Below are 20,434 nucleotides of genomic sequence, written 5' to 3'. Positions count from 1 at the left end.
GTGACAGGACAGTGGTGAAAGGTGGGCAACCAGGGGGAAACATACCGAAAGGCAGGTAGGGTTGTGCAGGAAGGATGTAGAAAAGGACAATAGCTTTCCATTTTTTTACAGCAACAGCTGTGCAGGTTTTACAGAATTTGTACAAGAATTTGGAGCCTCACACCCCAGAGAGAGGGGTGAGGACAACATAAATGTGTTAATTAATAAATGTTATATTTAGTTCTGTCCAGTAGACACGTGCAAAATGGAGAGCCATGTATGGGACAATATTTCTTTTGTTGGACAGGTGCCCACTTATTTTAAGGAGACAGTGGAATGTTGGGGCAGGGATGTAGGCATGTGTGGGATGGTAAGTTAGGTAGGAGAGGTTGCATTTGCAGACAGACAAGACAGCTGACAGGGATGATGTGTAACATAAGAGGGAGGTAAAGACCTTGGATGGGGAGGGTATTTTGGAATCTGAGGTGCATGTGCTTCCAGAGGGCAGCAGCATGACTGAGATCCCCACCCATGGGCAGTTGGCACTGCTCCTTCACTGCCCTGAAGGTGGCTGTACTGGAGGCTGGTGCTGGTGCCTGAGGAATTGATTCGGCAAGGGTATCTCAGTGCAGTGACAGCTTTAATACCTCTTCAGTAGTGTGGGGGGAGAGGACTCTCAGTTTGTCTTGAACTACAAATGAAAACACAGAACAAAGACCTGAAATTTAGTTACTTCTCTGGCTGTAGCTGGATAACTTCTAAGCATAGCATAAATCAAGGTCTGAGCCATACATAAATGAGGGTGATTAGAGACAGAAAAGAAGCAGTCCTTTTACAAAAGGTTAAAGAAAATAACAGCAACCCTCCCAAATCCCATTATATGTCAATAGCATCGGGAATTCAAAGTTACTTCCTTATGTCTGGCATGAGTCACATAAAGTATTATGGGAAAGAGAAAGGCATGAGGGAGTACAAGATCACACTGATACATTGAGCCCCGTTGGTAGCCATGTTGTAGAAAACAGACTAAAATTACAAATAAAGCACTTAGAGTGATTTTGAGGTGTTAAAACAGGCCAAGAAACAAAGATAGAGTGAAAAACAATGTTTTTTATTGCTAGGGTGGAGTTTTCCTTTAACAGCATGCCAGTGACAGTTATGGCATAAGACCAACAGAACAAGTAATTCAACATGATATGCTAATATGCAACCATAGTAATACATAACATTAATAAAACACATGTCCCAAAATAAAGTTTGTGGAACAACATATATTAATAGTAAACTATAACCAATAGATAATAATAAATTGATGAAGATAAGAGGTGGGGAGAGAGAGAAATACAGCCCATTAATACCATCATGGGCTATATAGCTGACAACAGTAATTTTATCTACTCTACAGGTCTGTCCTTTCTTTATGTGTAAATGTGCCCTATAGCTGCTGTAGCACATATATACCTCTCAAGCTGTCTGCATGGGACACTATGGGCCAAGCAGTAACACCTTCAGGTACACAACTATAAAGAAGACTTCACATCAGATGGACCTATATAGCTACCATGGTGTACTGTGGGCTGATGTACTGTTACTTTGCTATTGACATATAACCATGTCAATGATACATCTGTGACAGAGGGATTATGCAACAGTAATTACATTCCATGAAAGCATGACACTTGAGAGGCATGGATGTGTACAGTAAAGAGAGTACACAACTGTCATGCCTTGCTTGGCAGGCATGGGCATAGAAAACAATAGCAGTGACTGCATGAGATAGGTGCATGACATGTATTAATTGACTGCAGCAACCTTTCCAAGACCATCAGGCATACAGCCTTATGAAGGTTACACATTTTATTTCTGTTACTATATTTTATTATTGCACATATTTCCTTTATTTTATGCATTAATAGCACATTTGTGATAATGATTTTAACAGTCTGTGAAATCTGAATAAACAATTATTTACACATAATATAGGCCACTTCACCCATGTACCAGTAGTCCCTGTGGAGAGAATATCTGTCATCATAACATATCTGACTCAGTAATATTTATTAGTACATAGCACTGGATTCGAACCATGGTCTGTGTGTAGAAAAATGTACTGCGTACACAGCATTTAACAAACCGAGCTACTGAGTCATTGCTGAAGTCAGAATGACCGATGTTTACCTAGAACTCACCTGAAAACAAAATATGACCTGGTACTAGTACTACAGTGTTATAGTACAGTGCAGTGACAGTTGAACACATATGCATGTAATGCAATCATGACAGAGATACTAGGTAACCTATACATTACTAAATATAATGCAGGTGTACACAATATATTTTTACTGGCTTGAAATATCAGGTCTAATTCTACAAGTATTGCACAACAGTTTATTACAGATACATTCATGCATTTACTGGAATAGTTTTGAGTTTTTCTTGCATAACAGTTGGCATTATGCAGCTGTAATTCCACAATTATTGCACTACAATTGTGGAATTACACAATTAGTGCACTATAAATGTTTTATACATAAATGGTTCATGCTCTACTCTTTTTCTCTCTTACTTGACTGTAGATAGCATAATACAGCTATACTCACCACACTCACAATACAACCTGGCTAGGCGCCCTGCATGCACCTCAACAATATGAGATCTCAACTTTGCAGCTGTTGTGAGAACAGCACACCATTATGCATACTAATTTAGCAGACATTCAAGATTAAATATTGGTGAAACACAGGTAAACATACTTACACACATGTGGAACAGTGCCCACCTACAAATTCTTGGACCCAAGCATCCAAGAGAGCCACCTTCCTTCTTTTCAGGTCATGGTGGTGACTACACTGCTCACCTGTGCAGGTGATACCAGTTGCACTGGTGAGGTGTCATGCCAGCTGGTCCCAGGCCTCCACTTTCTACTCCGGGTCCCAGTAACCTCCCTGCAAGATCCTGTCTTCTTGGTTTTTCACTAGCACTCCAACCATGACGCTGGACTCCTCAATGCATTGCTGCACCCGAAAGCTGAACCCTCTTCAACTCCTGCCATTGTATCCTTCAGAGACAGAACTCCAACAGATTATGAGGTTTTCCCACCTATTGGGCTTAATATAGCTCTTTGTCTCACCCTTACGTGCCATTGGGCAATATATAAACATGAATTGCATCACTTAGCAGCACAAAAACCAGCTCAGCTCAACTGAGCAGTGCTTAAACTGGCAATGCTTAACAATGCTTAACAGTGTGCAAACCAGCTAAGCAAAGCCAAGCAGTGTCAAGCACTGCTAAGCCGTGCTTAAATAGAGATTGTTTAAGCAGTGCTTATCATGGCTTAGCAAGGCTTAGCAGAGCTCAGCTGAGTACAGCAGATCATGATTTAAGAATAACTGGCATAATTTATATTACAAAGATAATTGGTTAATTTCCCTTCTATTTATTCAAACCCCACACCTACTGCACATGAGGTCATAACTCTATCCGCTTGGCTATGTAGATATGTGGAATGCTGCTATACTTTTACATATACCTCTGAGCCATGTTTAAGCATTGCTAAGCACTGCGCTGTGCCATGCAAACCCACTAAGCAATGCTTGAACTTGATCTTTGTATCACCAATTAAATTCATCCGCTTTCTATTTTTAAATGTCTGGCACGTGTCAATTTCTGCACACCACGCCGACACCAGGCAAACTTTAACAAAACAAAACATAAAATAAAATGAAAACACATTGCTATCATGAACTTGGACAGTGCAGGGGATGTGTTACTCATCTGCAGACACAGTTAGTCACACACTCCCTACACTGATTCAATAACTGTGTTCCACAGCTTTCCCTCGGCAATGCATCATCATTAATATGCATGGTGTGCCACCAAGGGGAGAACCGCGTACACATACACAGTAACTTCTGTGTAAGCTCTACACTATGCCTACATGGAATTTATTAAATCTGGGGGTATATTTTTTCCTTATCATGAATTGATAATTCATAGGCACCTTTCATGAGAATAAATCTTCATAAAGTTTTCTGTTTCATGAAAAAAACAGGTGAACTCAGCATTTAAAATAAAGCGTAAGCATACATTAAGTATATCTTCTATTATATAATGAGCACAGTAACCTGGGCAATAGGTGCATGTGTATATGATAGAGCAATGAATTTTATTTATTTATTTAATTATTTATATTTGTTTACAGGGAAATTCCAACTGGACACAGGTCCTTTTTCAGTGGAGGCCTGCAGAGAAAAGCTCCACAGAACAATAAATGAGCAGCAGAGTACATGAAGAACAACTGAATATACATACAATAGCAAATAATACATACTGCAGCAAACATTAGCTATACATACAATATGAAACATAGTAATAAACAGATATAGCAATATCTAGGTAGAGGCTAGGAATAAAGGTAGGATGTATATACAGATAGTACTAAGCTCAAATGGATACTCTTCTAAACTCATATACCTAAATCTTATATACAAGGGTTTTCTTGTGCATGTACAGAAAAAGAGCATGAAACAGAGATGTTCATACTGCCACTTTTTGAAAATAAAATATGTGCATATGTGATAAGGTGTAGGGAAAAGTGAATGAAAGAACCCACACAGTGCGAGTTGGAGATGTTTCATCAAAACGCATGAAAGTGACCAGCAGTGTTCCTCAGGGCTTGGAGCTGGGACCTCTCCCTTTGGTATTTACTTCTCAGATCTCCAAGCAGACAGCCAAGACCTCTGCCTAACAACATTTTTCAAATGATTGGAAACTGTAGGTTGCTGCTAAGTCACAATATTATACCCATACCCTTCATAATGAACTCACTCTATCAAATTCTTGGTGTACTAAAAATGGGCTCAAACTAAATGCTAAAAAGTGCGGTTTCATCACTTTTGATAGACAATCCCACCTGCTATCATATTGTCTAGGCAACACGCCTCTAAAAAATGAAAATGCTGCCAGTAACCTGAGTACTTGTGTTGATGACTCCCTCTCTTTTGATCATCGTGTAACAACCGTTGTCTGGCAATCTTTTTATTTAGTCCAGCTAATTGGCAAAGGAATATCAGTAAGGACTGAAAAAGATAATCACTCACTTAGACTCAGCATTGATCAAGCCAATTATTGAGTACAGTGCCCCCTTTAGGATGGATCTCATAAACATATCAAACAATTAGACTTCAAAGTGTGTTAACCGAAAAGATCACAGACCTAAAGTCCCTGAGCCATTAAGGTAGTCTGGAAGCTCTGTTGTTTTTTTCAGTATCCTACAGTCTTTTAAGGGAAGATCTTGGTTTCATTTACTGTGCCATTAGAGATCCAGTTGTCCTAGTACTCCTATTTCTCTGTAAGTTCATTATATCCACCAATACTAGAATTAGGGACCTAAATTTATAAAACATGATGGAGGGACAAGTTTATATATGACCCAACACTTCCAGAACCTGTAGACTAAACTTTTCCTTCATGTTAATAAGTGCACTTCACTATCTTCCTTTAAACATAAACTGGATGACTGGATGGATGTCCACAAATTTACTCCTGGATTGGCCAGTATGGATCTTTTGGAGTAAGGAGGTGCTGTCTGAGGGATAGCACTAGCAAGGTGAGAATGGTTATGAGACTCTGTGGCTTGAAGTTATCTATGACTATAAAATTTATGACTATATAAACCTCAATGTCTCAATGAACTCTGCTGCAAGGACTCTGGCAACAGAGGCAGTTCGGGCCTCTGATGCCATCAGAGTCTCTGGCTGATCAGGAAATAAACAGACAAGACTGGGAGAAGAACAAGACATCCCAGCTACTATATCTTACATGGAAGGAGAGGACCTGATCCTGCAAGTAGCTTGCAGAAAACATTTACTTTCCTATAGGGTGTAATGCCTTTAAACTGCATTTCATATTTGATTGTTACATGTTATGATGTTCAGCTTGTTTGCTCAATGTCTTATATTATTGCCTAACAATTCTATGATATCTGCTCATTCAGGTGCCAAATGATTCTGTATGCCTGCATCATCTTTGATGTTTTTATCAAGTCTTGATTCTATAAATGTGTCAGTACGTTCATAGGTTCATAGAATGTTACTAAGTTAACAACCACTAGGGCCCTTGCAAGCTTAGCTGCACACCTCAAACCATTTGAGCCCCAAGTATCAAATGGAGGTGACATGTTAGTAGGCAAGTAGCGAAGGATTTGTAGGGGGGGTGTTAGTCCGGATAATACATTTCTTATTGATGACGGGCATTGCATTTAAGGCATATTAGACTGATGGGTCTGTAGTTCCCTTGGTCAGCTGATTGTCCAACCTTGTGAAGCAGAATGACCTGCTGTGGTCCTCTGGTCCTCCATTCACTTTGAATGTAGCTTGTTTCACTGCTGTAGTTGAAGTGTGCTTCAGGTTGTCCTGATGGGTCATGCTTTAGTCTGTTTAGGAAGCAACCAGGGATGTGGTCAGGACCAGTAGAGATGGTGTTCTTGGCTTTAGCAAGTACTTCCAGTTCCTGATCCCTACTGATAGCTGGGGGAAGTATGTTGGAGGAGATTTCACTTGGTGGACCTGGGAAGGGGGTAGTGAAGTTTGAGCTACGTTTATCAGTTAGTAGATTTGTTATGTCACCTAGTGTAAGTGATAACCATTCACCACTAGTTCAGCACATGTAGTAAATTAAGTTTGCAAGGTAAACTAAGTTGTCCCCACTCTAACTTCACCCAAGGGAATATTGGCAGCTTTTTCGAGGATACCGCTATTTAAGCTCTGGATTGTGGACTGTCACCACCTTTTCAGTGAAGTAGTGCAGCCACACTCAAATCAGTTTGTCTGTGTTACTGCTATTAATGTTGCATATCAGTAATAATTAAAAAGCAGTAAGTTGAATTGCTTTACCAGCTTTAATGTTGGCTTCTTGCAGTGTGGGTATGCTTGGTGATGGTCTGCCATTTTTGCACTTTTCTCATTTGACGTTGTTTATTCTTCTAATAGTGAGAGTACTGTTTCCTCTTAGTGGTGTTGTGGAATTGAATATCTGTCATGGCAGGTTTGTACATGTCTCCGTCTGCTGTTTTCCTGGTATTACTGAGTCAGTTAACATGTTTCACTAGTGCACTGACTTTCATTGGCTATGCTGTCACTTTATGTCAAATGTTCAGAATGTAGACAGTCAATAATGGTGACAGTTCAGAATGTACACAGTAAACAATGGTGACAGTTCAGAATGTAGACAGTAAACAATGGTGACAGTTCAGAATGTAGACAGTAAGCAATGGTGACAGTTCAGAATGTAGACAGTAAACAATGGTGACAGTTCAGAATGTAGACAGTAAACAATGGTGACAGTTCAGAATGTAGACAGTAAACAATGGTGACAGTTCAGAATGTAGACAGTAAGCAATGGTGACAGTTCAGAATGTAGACAGTAAACAATGGTGACAGTTCAGAATGTAGACAGTAAACAATGGTGACAGCTCAGAATGAAGACAGAGTCAAGTGGGTTGAAGTATGGGATGGGAATGTGTTTGAGTGAGTTTTGTCTAGTTAGACTTAGTGTAAGGGGTAGGTAAAAGATCATATTAATGTTGTGTAAGAGTTAGGTAAGGGGGTGGTGTTCATGTTGTGTAAGGGTTAGGTAAGGGGATTGTGTGCATGTTGTGTAAGGGTTATTTAAGGGGATGGTGTTCAAGTTGTGTAAGGCTTAGGTAAAGGGATGGTGTTCATGTTGTATAAGGGTTAGGTAAGGGGGTGGTGTTCATGTTGTGTAAGGGTTGGGTAAGGGGATTGCGTGCATGTTGTGTAAGGGTTATTTAAGGGGATAGTGTTCAAGTTGTGTAAGGCTTAGGTAAGGGGATGGTGTTCATGTTGTATAAGGGTTAGGTAAGGGAATGGTGTTGATGTTTTGTAAGGGTTAGGTATGGGGATTGCGTGCATGTTGTGTAAGGATTATTTAAGGGGATGGTGTTCAAGTTGTGTAAGGCTTAGGTAAGAGGATGGTGTTCATGTTGTATAAGTGTTAGGTAAGGGGATGGTTTTGATGTTTTGTAAGGGTTAGGTAAGGGGATGGTGCTCATGTTGTGTAAGGTTTAGGTAAGTGGAAGGTGTTCATTTTGTGTTAGTGTTAGGTAAGGGGATGGCGTTCATGTTGTGTAAGTGTTAGGTAAGGGGATGGTGTTCATGTTGTGTAAGGGTTAGGCAAGGGGATGGTGTTCATGTTGTGTAAAGGTTAGATAAGAGGATGGTGTTCATATTGTGTAAGGGTTAGGTAAGGGGATGGTGTTCATGCTGTGTAAGGGTTAAGTAAGGGGATGGTGTTCATGTTCTGTAAGGGTTATTTAAGGGGATGGTACTCATGTTGTGTAAGGGTTAGGTAAGGGGGTGGTGCTCATGTTGTGTAAGGGTTAGGTAAGGGGATGGTGTTCATGCTGTGTAAGGGTTAGGTAAGGGGATGGTGTTCATGTTGTGTAAGGGTTAGCTAACGGGATGGGGTTCCTGTTGTGTAAGTGTTAGGTAAGAGGATGGTGCTCATGTTGTTTAAGGGTTAGTTAAAGGGATGGTGTACATGTTGTGTTAGGGTTAAGTAAGGGGATGGTGTTCATGTATTAGGGTTAGGTAAGGGGATGGTGTTCATGTTGTGTTAGGGTTAGGTAAGGGGATAGTTCATGTTGTGTTAGGGTTAGGTAAGGGGATAGTGCTCATGTTTTGTTATGGTTAGGTAAGGGGATGACGTTCATGTGTAGGGTTAGGTAATGGTATGGTTTTCATGTTGTTTAAGGGTTAGGGAAGGGGATCGTGTTTGTGTTGTGTAAGGGATAGGTAAGAGGATGGCTCACTTGTGTTGTATAAGGGTTAGGTACAGAGATGGTGTTCATGTTGTGTAAGTTTTAGGTAAGGGGATGGTGTTCATGTTGTGTAAGATTAGGCAAAAGGATGGCATTCATGTTGTGTTAGGGTTAGGTAAGGGGATGGTGTTCATGTTGTGCAAAGGTTAGGTAAGGTGATGTTGTTTATGTTGTGCAAGGGTGAGGTAAGGGGATTGTGTTCATGTTGTGTTAGTGTTAGGTAAGGGGATGGCGTTCATGTTGTGTTAGGGTTAGGTAAGGGGATGGCGTTCATGTTGTGTAAGGGTTAGGTAAGGGGATGGTGCTCATGTTGTGTAAGGGTTAGGTAAGAGGATGGTGTTCATGTTGTGTAAGGGTTAGGTAAGAGGATGGTGTTCATGTTGTGTAAGGGTTAGGTAAGGGGATGGTGTTCATGTTGTGTAAGTGTGAAATAAGGGGTTGGTGCTCATGTTGTGTAAGGGTTAGGTAAGGTGATGGAGTCCATGTTGTGTAAGGGTAGATAAGGGGATGGCATTGATGTTGTGGAAGGTATAGATAAGGGGATGGCTCATTTATTTTGTATATGTGTGAGGTACAGGGATGGTGTTCATGTTGTGTAAAGGTTAGGTAACGGTAACTTTCTCATGTTGTGTAAGGGTTTGCTAAGGGTATGGCATTCATATTGTGTCAGGATGAGGTAAGGAGATGGTGTTCATGTTGTGTAAGGGTTAGGTAAGGGGACTGAGATCATGTTGTGTAAAGGTTAGGTAAGGGTATGGTGTTTATGTTGTGTAAGGGTTAGGTTAGGGGATAGCATTCATGTTGTGTAACAGTGAGGTAAGGAGATGGTGTCCATGCTGGTAAGGGTTAGGTAAGGGGATTGAGTTAATGTTGTGTTAGGGTGTTAGGGTTAGGTAAGGGGATAGTTCATGTTGTGTTAGGGTTAGGTAAGGGGATAGTGCTCATGTTTTGTTATGGTTAGGTAAGGGGATGACGTTCATGTGTAGGGTTAGGTAATGGTATGGTTTTCATGTTGTTTAAGGGTTAGGGAAGGGGATCGTGTTTGTGTTGTGTAAGGGATAGGTAAGAGGATGGCTCACTTGTGTTGTATAAGGGTTAGGTACAGAGATGGTGTTCATGTTGTGTAAGTTTTAGGTAAGGGGATGGTGTTCATGTTGTGTAAGATTAGGCAAAAGGATGGCATTCATGTTGTGTTAGGGTTAGGTAAGGGGATGGTGTTCATGTTGTGTAAAGGTTAGGTAAGGTGATGTTGTTCATGTTGTGCAAGGGTGAGGTAAGGGGATTGTGTTCATGTTGTGTTAGTGTTAGGTAAGGGGATGGCGTTCATGTTGTGTTAGGGTTAGGTAAGGGGATGGCGTTCATGTTGTGTAAGGGTTAGGTAAGGGGATGGTGCTCATGTTGTGTAAGGGTTAGGTAAGAGGATGGTGTTCATGTTGTGTAAGGGTTAGGTAAGAGGATGGTGTTCATGTTGTGTAAGGGTTAGGTAAGGGGATGGTGTTCATGTTGTGTAAGTGTGAAATAAGGGGTTGGTGCTCATGTTGTGTAAGGGTTAGGTAAGGTGATGGAGTCCATGTTGTGTAAGGGTAGATAAGGGGATGGCATTGATGTTGTGGAAGGTATAGATAAGGGGATGGCTCATTTATTTTGTATATGTGTGAGGTACAGGGATGGTGTTCATGTTGTGTAAAGGTTAGGTAACGGTAACTTGCTCATGTTGTGTAAGGGTTTGCTAAGGGTATGGCATTCATATTGTGTCAGGATGAGGTAAGGCGATGGTGTTCATGTTGTGTAAGGGTTAGGTAAGGGGACTGAGATCATGTTGTGTAAAGGTTAGGTAAGGGTATGGTGTTTATGTTGTGTAAGGGTTAGGTTAGGGGATAGCATTCATGTTGTGTAACGGTGAGGTAAGGAGATGGTGTCCATGCTGGTAAGGGTTAGGTAAGGGGATTGAGTTAATGTTGTGTTAGGGTGTTAGGGTTAGGTAAGGGGATAGTGTTTGTGTTTTATAAGGGTTAGGTAAGGGGATGGCGTTCATGTTGTGTAAGGGTAAGGTAAGGGGATGGTTTTCATGTTGTGTAAGGGTGAGGTAAGGGGACACTGTTAATTTTGTGTAAGAGTTAGGTAAGGGGATGGCATTCATGTTGTGCAAGGGTGAGGTACGGAGATGGTTTTCATGCTGTGTAAGGGAGAGGTAAGCGGATGGTGTTTGTGTTCTGTAAGGGTTAGGTAAGGGGATGGTTTTTAATGTTGGGTAAGGGGTAGGTAAGGGGATGGTGTTCATATTGTGTAAGGGTTAGGTAAGGGGATGTTGTTCATGTTGTATAAGGGTTATGTAAGGGGATGGTTTGTTCATGTTTTGTGAGGGTTAGATAAGGGGATGGTGTGCATGTTGTGTAAGGGTTAGGTAAGGGGATGTTGTTCATGTTGTGTAAAGATTAGGTAAGGGGATGAAGTTCGTGTTGTGTAAGGGTTAGGTAAGGGGATGACATTTATTTTGTGTAAGGCTTAGATAAGGGGATGGTTTTCATGTTGTGTAAGGGATAAGTAAGGGGACGGTGCTCATGTTGTGTAAGGGTTAGCTAACGGGATGGGGTTCCTGTTGTGTAAGTGTTAGGTAAGAGGATGGTGCTCATGTTGTGTAAGAGTTAGGTAAGGGGATGGTGTTCATGTTGTTTAAGGGTTAGTTAAATGGATGGCGTACATGTTGTGTTAGGGTTAGGTAAGGGGATGGTGTTCATGTATTAGGGTTAGGTAAGGGGATGGTGTTCATGTTGTGTTAGGGTTAGGTAAGGGGATAGTTCATGTTGTGTTAGGGTTAGGTAAGGGGATAGTGCTCATGTTGTGTTATGGTTAGGTAAGGGGATGACGTTCATGTGTTATGGTTAGGTAATGGTATGGTTTTCATGTTGTGTAAGGGTTAGGGAAGGGGATCATGTTTGTGTTGTGTAAGGAACAGGTAAGGGGATGGCTCACTTGTGTTGTATAAGGGTTAGGTACAGAGATGGTATTCAGGTTGTGTAAGTTTTAGGTAAGGGGATGGTGTTCATATTATGTAAGGGATAGGTAAGGGGATGTTGTTCATGTTGTATAAGATTGAGGTAAGGGAATTGTGTTCATGTTGTGCAAGGGTGAAGTTAGGGGTTGGTGTTCATGTTGCATAAGGGTGAGGTAAGGAGATGTTGTTCGTATTGTGTAAGGGTTAGGTAATGGGATGGCATTCATGTTTTGTTAGAGTTAGGTAAGGGGATGGTGTTCATGTTGTGTAAGGGTTAGGTAAGGGGATGGCATTCATGTTGTGTTAGGGTTAGGTAAGGGGATGGTGTTTGTGTTGTGTATTGGTTAGGTAAGGGGATGGTGTTCATATTGTGTAAGTGTTAAGTAAGAGGATGGTGCTCATGTTGTGTAAGGGTTAGGTAAGAGGATGGTGTTCATGTTGTGTAAGTGTGAGGTAAGGTGTTGGTGCTCATGTTGTGTAAGGGTTAGGTAAGGGGATGGTGTTCGTGTTGTGTATCGGTTAGGTAAGGGGATGGTGTTCATATTGTGTAAGTGTCAAGTAAGAGGATGGTGCTCATGTTGTGTAAGGGTTAGGTAAGGGGATGGTGTTCATGTTGTGTAAGTGTTAAGTAAGGTGTTGGTGCTCATGTTGTGTAAGTGTTTGGTAAAGGGGATGTTCTTCCTGTTGTGTAAGGGTTAAGTAAGAGGATGGTGCTCATGTTGTGTAAGGGTTAGGTAAAAGGATGGTGTTCATGTTGTGTAAGTGTGAGGTAAGGTGTTGGTGCTCATGTTGTGTAAGGATTAGGTAAAGGGATGGTGTTCATGTTGTGTAAACGTTAGGTAAGGGGATGATGTTCATGTTGTGTAAGGGTTAGGTAAGTCAATGATGTTCATGTGTTAGGGTTAGATAAGGTGTTGGTGCTCATGTTGTGTAAGGGTTAGGTAACGGGATGGTGCTCATTTTGTGTAAGGGTTAGGTAAGGGGATGGCATTAATTTTGTGTAAGGTTTAGGTAAGGGGATGGCTCATTTATTTTGAATAAGGATAAGGTACAGGGATGGTGTTTATGTTGTGTCAGGGTTAGGTAAGGGTAAGTTGCTCTTGTTCTGTAAGGATTAGGTAAGGAGATGGATTTCATATTGTGTCAGGATGAGGTAAGGAGCTGGTGTTCATGTTGTGTAAGGGTTAAGTAAGGGGACTGTGTTCATGTTGTGTAAATGTTAAGTAAAAGTATGGTTTTATGTTGTGTAAGGGTTAGGTAAGGGGATTACGTTTGTGTATTGTAAGGGTGAGGTAAGGGGACGCTGTTAGTTTTGTGTAAGTGTTAACTAAGGGGATGGCATTCATGTTGTGTAAGGGTGAGGTACGGAGATGGTTTTCATGTTATGTAAGGGAGAGGTAAGGAATGGTGTTCATGTTGTGTAAGGATTAGGTAAGGGGCTGGTGTTCATGTTGTGTAAGGGTTACGGAAGTTGATCGGGTTCGTGTTGTGTAAGGGTTAGGTAAGGGGATGGCATTCATGCTGTGGAGTGGTTAGGTAAGGGGATGGTGTTCATGTTGTGGAAGGGTTAGGAAAAGGGATGGTGTTCATGTTGTGTAAGTGTTAGGTAAGGGGATGGTGTTCATGTTATGTTAGGGTTGAGTAAGGGGATTGTGTTCATGTTGTATAAGGGTTAGGTAATGGGCTGGTGTTTATTTTTTTTCAAGGGTTAGGTAAGGGGATGGTCTTCATGTTGTTTCAGGGTGAGGTCATGTAAGGGTAAGGTATGGGTATGACATTCGTGTTGTGTAAGGGTTATGTAAGGAGATGGTCTTTCTGTTGTGTAAGGGTTAGGTAAGAGGATGGTTTTCATGTTGTCTTAGGGTTAGGTAAGGAAATGATGTTCATGTTGTGTAAGGGTTAGGTAAGGGGATGGCATTCACGTTGTGTAAAGGTTAGGTAAGTGGATGGTGTTCATATTGTGTAAGGGTTAGGTAAGTGGATGGTGCTCATGTTGTATAAGGGTTAGGTAAGGGGATGGTGTTCATGTCGTGTAAGGGTTAGGTAAAGAGATAGTGTTCATATTGTGTAAGGGTTTGGAAAGGGGATGGTGTTCATGTCATGTAAGATTTAGTTAAAGGGATGGTTTTCATGTTGTGTAAGGGTTAGGTAAGGGAATGGCGTTCATGTTATGTAAGATTTAGGTAAGGGGATGGCATTCATGTTGTGTAAGGGTTAGGCAAGGGGATGGCGTACATGTTGTGTAAGGGTTACGTAAGGGGATGGCATTCATGTTATTTAAGATTTAGATAAGGAGATGGTCTTCATGATGTGTAAGGGTTAGGTAAGGGGGATGGCGTTCATGTTGTGTGAGGGTTAGGTAAGGGAATGGCATTCATGTTATGTAAGATTTAGGTAAGGGGACGGCGTTCATGTTGTGTTAGGGTTAGGTAAGGGGACTGTGTTCATGTTGTGTAATAGTTAGATAAGGGGATGGAGTTCATGCTATGTATGGGTTAGGTAAGGGGATGGCGTTCATGTTGTGTAAGGGTTACATAAGGGGATGGGGTTCATGTTGTGTAAGGGTTAGGAAAAGGGATGGTGTTCATGTTGTGCAAGTGTTAGGTAAGGGGATGGCATTATTGTTGTGTAAGGGTTAGGTTAGGGGATGGTCTTCATGTTGTGTCAGGCTGAGGTAAGGAGATGGTGTTCATGTTGTGTAAGGGCTAGGTAATGGGATGGTGTTCAGGTTGTGTAAGTGTTAGGTAAGAGGATGGTTTTCATGTTGTATAAAGGTTACGTAATGGGATGGTGTTTGTGTTGTGTTAGGGTTAGGTAAGGGGATGATATTCACGTTCTGTAAGGGTTAGATAAAGGGATGACTCGTTCATGTTGTGTAAGGCTTAGGTAAGGGGATAGTGTTCATGTTGTTTAAGGGTAAGGTAAGGTGATCGTGTTCGTGTTGTGTAAAGTTTTGTTAAGGGGATGGCTTGCTTGTTTTGTGTAAGTGTGAGGTACAGGTATGGTGATCATGTTGTGTAAATGTTAGGTAAGGGTAGGTTCTCATGTTGTGTAAGGGTTAGATAAGGGGATGGCATTCATGTTGTGTCAAGATGAGGTAAGGAGATGGTGTTCATGTTGTGTAAGGATGTGGTAAGGGTAGTGTTAATGCTGTGTTAGGGTTAGGTAAGGGGATGGCATTCATGTTGTGTCAGGATGAGGTAAGGAGATGGTGTTCATGTTGTGTAAGGATGTGGTAAGGGTAGTGTTAATGCTGTGTTAGGGTTAGGTAAGGGGATGGCATTCATGTTGTGTCAGGATGAGGTAAGGAGATGGTGTTCATGTTGTGTAAGGATGTGGTAAGGGTAGTGTTAATGCTGTGTTAGGGTTAGGTAAGGGGATTGTGTTCATGTTGGTAAGGGCTAGATAAGAGGACTGTGTTCATGCTGTGTAAGGGTGAGGTAAGAGGATGGTGTTCATGTTGTGTAAGGGTTATGTAAGGGGACTGTGTTTGTGTTGTGTAAGGGATAGGTAAGTGGATGGTGTTCATGCTGTCTAAGGGTGAGGTTGGGGGATGGTGTTTATTTTGTGTAAGGATTAGGTAAGGGGATGGTTTTCATGTTGTATAAACGTTAGGTAAGGGGATCGTGTTTATGTTGTGTAAGGGTTTGATAAAAGGATCGTGTTTGTGTTGTGTAAGGGTTAGATAAGGGGATTGTGTTCTTGTTGTATCAGGATGATGTAAGGAGATGGTGTTCATGTTGTGTAAGGGTTAGGTAAGTGGATGGTGCTCATGTTGTGTAAGGGTTAGGTAAGGGGATGGTGTTCATGTTGTGTAAGGGTTAGGTAAGGGGATGGCGTTCATGTCATGTAAGATTTAGATAAGGGGATTGTGTTCATGTTGTGTAAGGGTTAGGCAAGGGGATGGCGTTCATGTCATGTAAGATTTAGATAAGGGGATGGCATTCATGTTGTGTAAGAGTTAGGTAATGGGCTGGTGTTTATTTTTTTCAAGGGTTAGGTAAGGGGATGGTCTTCATGTTGTTTCAGGGTGAGGTCAGGGGATGGTGTTCATGTCATGTAAGGGTGAGGTATGGGTATGACATTTGTGTTGTGTAAGGGTTAGGTAAGGGGATGGTCTTTCTGTTGTGTAAGGGTTAGGTTAGAAGATGGTTTTCATGTTGTCTTAGGGTTAGGTAAGTTGATGGTGCTCATGTTGTGTAAGGTTTAGGTAAGGGGATGGTGTTCATGTCGTGTAAGGGTTAGGTAAAGGGATGGTGTTCATGTTGTGTAAGGGTTAGGGAAGGGGATGGTGTTCATGTCATGTAAGACTTAGATAAGGGGATGGTGTTCATGTTGTGTAAGGGTTAGGTAAGGAGATGGCATTCATGTTATTTAAGATTTAGATAAAGGGATGGTCTTCATGATGTGTAAGGGTTAGCTAAGGGGATGGCATTCATGTTATGTAAGATTTTGGTAAGAGGATGGCATTCATGTTGTGTTAGGGTTAGGTAAGGGGATGGTGTTCATGTTGTGCAATGGTTAGGTAAGGGAATGGAGTTCATGTTGTGTGAGGGTTAGCTAAAGGGATGGGGTTCATGTTGTGTAAGGGTTAGGAAAAGGGATGGCATTCATGTTATGTAAGATTTAGGTAAGAGGATGGCATTCATGTTGTGTTAGGGTTAGGTAAGGGGATGGTGTTCATGTTGTAGAATGGTTAGGTAAGGGGATGGAGTTCATGTTGTGTATTGCTTAGGTAAGGGGATGGCGTTCATGTTGTGTAAGGGTTAGCTAAAGGGATGGGGTTCATGTTGTGTAAGGGTTAGGAAAAGGGATGGTGTTCATGTTGTGTAAGGGTTAGGTAAGGGGATGCTGTTTATGTTATGTAAGGGTTAGGTAAGTGGACTGTGTTCATGTTGTGTAAGTGTTAGGTAAGGGGATGGCATTATTGTTGTGTAAGGGTTAGGTTAGGGGATGGTCTTCATGTTGTGTCAGGCTGAGGTAAGGAGATGGTGTTCATGTTGTGTAAGGGCTAGGTAATGGGATGGTGTTCAGGTTGTGTAAGTGTTAGGTAAGAGGATGGTTTTCATGTTGTATAAAGGTTACGTAATGGGATGGTGTTTGTGTTGTGTTAGGGTTAGGTAAGGGGATGATATTCACGTTCTGTAAGGGTTAGATAAAGGGATGACTCGTTCATGTTGTGTAAGGCTTAGGTAAGGGGATAGTGTTCATGTTGTTTAAGGATGAGGTAAGGTGATGGTGTTCATGTTGTGTAAGGTTTTGGTAAGGGGGTGGCTTGCTTGTTTTGTGTAAGTGTGAGGTACAGGTATGGTGATCATGTTGTGTAAATGTTAGGTAAGGGTAGGTTCTCATGTTGTGTAAGGGTTAGATAAGGGGATGGCATTCATGTTGTGTCAGGATGAGGTAAGGAGATGGTGTTCATGTTGTGTAAGGATGTGGTAAGGGTAGTGTTAATGTTGTGTTAGGGTTAGGTAAGGGGATTGTGTTCATGTTGGTAAGGGTTAGATAAGAGGACTGTGTTCATGCTGTGTAAGGGTGAGGTAAGAGGATGGTGTTCATGTTGTGTAAAGGTTATGTAAGGGGACAGTGTTTGTGTTGAGTAAGGGATAGGTAAGTGGATGATGTTCATGCTGTCTAAGGGTGAGGTTGGGGGATGGTGTTCATGTTGTGTAAGGATTAGGTAAGGTGATGGTTTTCATGTTGTATAATGGTTAGGTAAGGGGGATCGTGTTTATGTTTTGTAAGGGTTTGATAAAAGGATCGTGTTTGTGTTGTGTAAGGGTTAGGTAAGGGGATTGTGTTCTTGTTGTATCAGGATGATGTAAGGAGATGGTGCTCATGTTGTGTAAGGGTTAGCTAAGGGTATGGTGTTCATATTGTGTAAGGGTTAGGTAAGTGGATGGTGTGCATGTTGTATAAGGGTTAGGTAAGTGGATGGTGCTCATGTTGTGTAAGGGTTAGGTAAGGGGATGGCGTTCATGTCATGTAAGATTTAGATAAGGGGATTGTGTTCATTTTGTGTAAGGGTTAGGCAAGGGGATGGCGTTCATGTTGTGTAAGGGTGAGGTAATGGGCTGGTGTTTATTTTTTTCAAGGGTTAGGTAAGGGGATGGTCTTCATGTTGTTTCAGGGTGAGGTCAGGGGATGGTGTTCATGTCATGTAAGGGTGAGGTACGGGTATGACATTCGTGTTGTGTAAGTGATAGGTAAGGGGATGGTCTTTCTGTTGTGTAAGGGTTAGGTAAGAGGATGGTTTTCATGTTGTCTTAGGGTTAGGTAAGTGGATGGTGCTCATGTTGTGTAAGGTTTAGGTAAGGGGATGGTGTTCATGTCATGTAAGGGTTAGGTAAAGGGATGGTGTTCATGTTGTGTAAGGGTTAGGTAAGGGGATGGCGTTCATGTTATGTAAGATTTAGGTAAGGGGATGGCATTCATGTTGTGTAAGGGTTAGGTAAGGGGATGCCGTACATGTTGTGTAAGGGTTAAGTAAGGGGATGGAGTTCATGTTATTTAAGATTTAGATAAGGGGATGGTCTTCATGATGTGTAAGGGTTAGGTAAGGGGATGGCGTTCATGTTGTGTAAGAGTTAGGTAAGGGGATGGTGCTCATGTTCTGTAAGGGTTAGGTAAGGGGGTGGTGCTCATGTTGTGTAAGGGTTAAGTAAGGGGTGGTGTTCATGTTGTGTAAGGGTTAGGTAAGGGGATAGTGTTCATGTTGTGTCGGATGAGGTAAGGAGATGGTGTTCATGTTGTGTAAGGGTTAGGTAAGTGGACTGTGCTCATGTTGTGTAAGGGTTATGTGAGGGGATGGTGTTCATGTTGTGTAAGGGGGGTAAGGGGATGGTGTTCATGTTGTGTAAGAGTTAGGTAAGGGGATGGTGTTCATGTTGTGTAAGGCTTAGGTAAGGGGATGGCATTCTTGTTGTGTAAGCGTTAGGTTAGGGGATGGTCTTTGTGTTGTGTCAGGCTGAGGTAAGGAGATGGTGTTCATGTTGTGTAAGGGCTAGGTAATGGGATGGTGTTCAGGTTGTCTATTTGTTAAGTAAGAGGATAGTTTTCATGTTGTGTAAGGGTTAGGTAAGGGGATGGCGTTCATGTTATGTAAGATTTAGGTAAGGGCATGGTGTTCATGTTGTGCAAGGGTTAGGCAACAGGATGACATTCATGTTGTGTAAGGGTTAAGTAAGGGGTGGTGTTCATGTTGTATCAGGATGAGGTAAGGGTAGTGTTAATGTTGTGTTAGGGTTAGGTAAGGGGAATGTGTTCATGTTGGTAAGGGTTAGATAAGAAGACTGTGTTCATGCTGTGCAAAGGTGACATATGCAGATGGTGTTCATGTTTTGTAAAGGTTAGGTAAGGGGATTGTGTTCATGTTGTGTAAGGGTGAGGTAAGAGGATGGTGTTCATGTTGTGTAAGGGTTAGGTAAGGGGATGGTGTCCGTGTTGTGTAAGGGTTGGGTAAGTGGATAGTGTTTGTGTTGTTTAAGGGTTAGGTAAGTGGATTGTGCTAATGTGTAAGGGTTAGATAAATGGATGGTGTACATGCTGTGTAAGGGTTAGGTAAGTGGATGGCATTCATGTTATGTAAGATATAGGTAAATGGATGGTGTTCATGTTGTGTAAGGGTTAGGTAAGTGGATGGCATTCATGTTGTGTAAGGGTTAGGTAAGTGGATGGCGTTCATGTTGTGTAAGGGTTAGGTAAGGGGATGGCATTCATGTTCTGTTATTCTTAGGTAAGGGGATCGTGTTTGTGTTGTGTAAGGGTTAGATAACTGGATCGTGTTTGTGTTGTGTAAGGGTTAGGTAAGGAGATCATGTTCTTGTTGTATCAGGGTGATGTAAGGAGATGGTGTTCATGCGTTAGGGTTAGTAAGGGGATGGTGTTCATGTTGTGTAAGGGTTAGGTAAGTGGATGGTGTTCATGTTGTGTAAGGGTTAGGTAAGTGGATGATGCTCAAGTTGTGTAAGGGTTAGGTAAGGGGATGGCGTTCATGTTATTTAAGATTTAGATAAGGGGATGGTGCTCATGTTGTATAAGGGTTAGGTAAGGGGATGGCATTCATGTTATGTAAGATTTAGGTAAGGGCAAGGCATTCATGTTGTGTAAGGTTATGGTAAGGGGATGGCGTATATGTTGGGTAAGGGTTAGTTAAGGGGATGGCGTTCATGTTATTTAAGATTTAGATAAGGGGGTGGTCTTCATGTTGTGTGAGGGTTAGCTAAAGGGATGGGGTTCATGTTGTGTAAGGGTTAGCTAAGGGGATGGCATTCATGTTATGTAAGATTTAGGTAAGAGGATGGCATTCATGTTGTGTTAGGGTTAGGTAAGGGAATGGTGTTCATGTTGTGTAATGGTTAGGTAAGGGGATGGAGTTCATGTTGTGTATTGGTTAGGTAAGGGGATGGCGTTCATGTTATGTAAGGCTTGGCTAAAGGGATGGGGTTCATGTTGTGTAAGGGTTAGGTAAGGGGATGGCATTCATGTTATGTAAGGGTTAGGTATGAGGATGGCATTATTGTTGTGTAAGTGTTAGGTTAGGGGATGGTGTTCATGTTGTGTACAGGTTAGGTAAGTGGATGGCTTTCATGTTGTGTACGGGTGAGGTAAGGAGATGGCGT

This window comes from Protopterus annectens, chromosome 11.part0 (assembly GCF_019279795.1).
Source record: "Protopterus annectens isolate FY-2018-M chromosome 11.part0, PAN1.0, whole genome shotgun sequence".
In the NCBI taxonomy this organism is placed as follows: Eukaryota; Metazoa; Chordata; order Ceratodontiformes; family Protopteridae; genus Protopterus; species Protopterus annectens.
Note: the sequence above shows the minus strand (reverse complement) of the source record.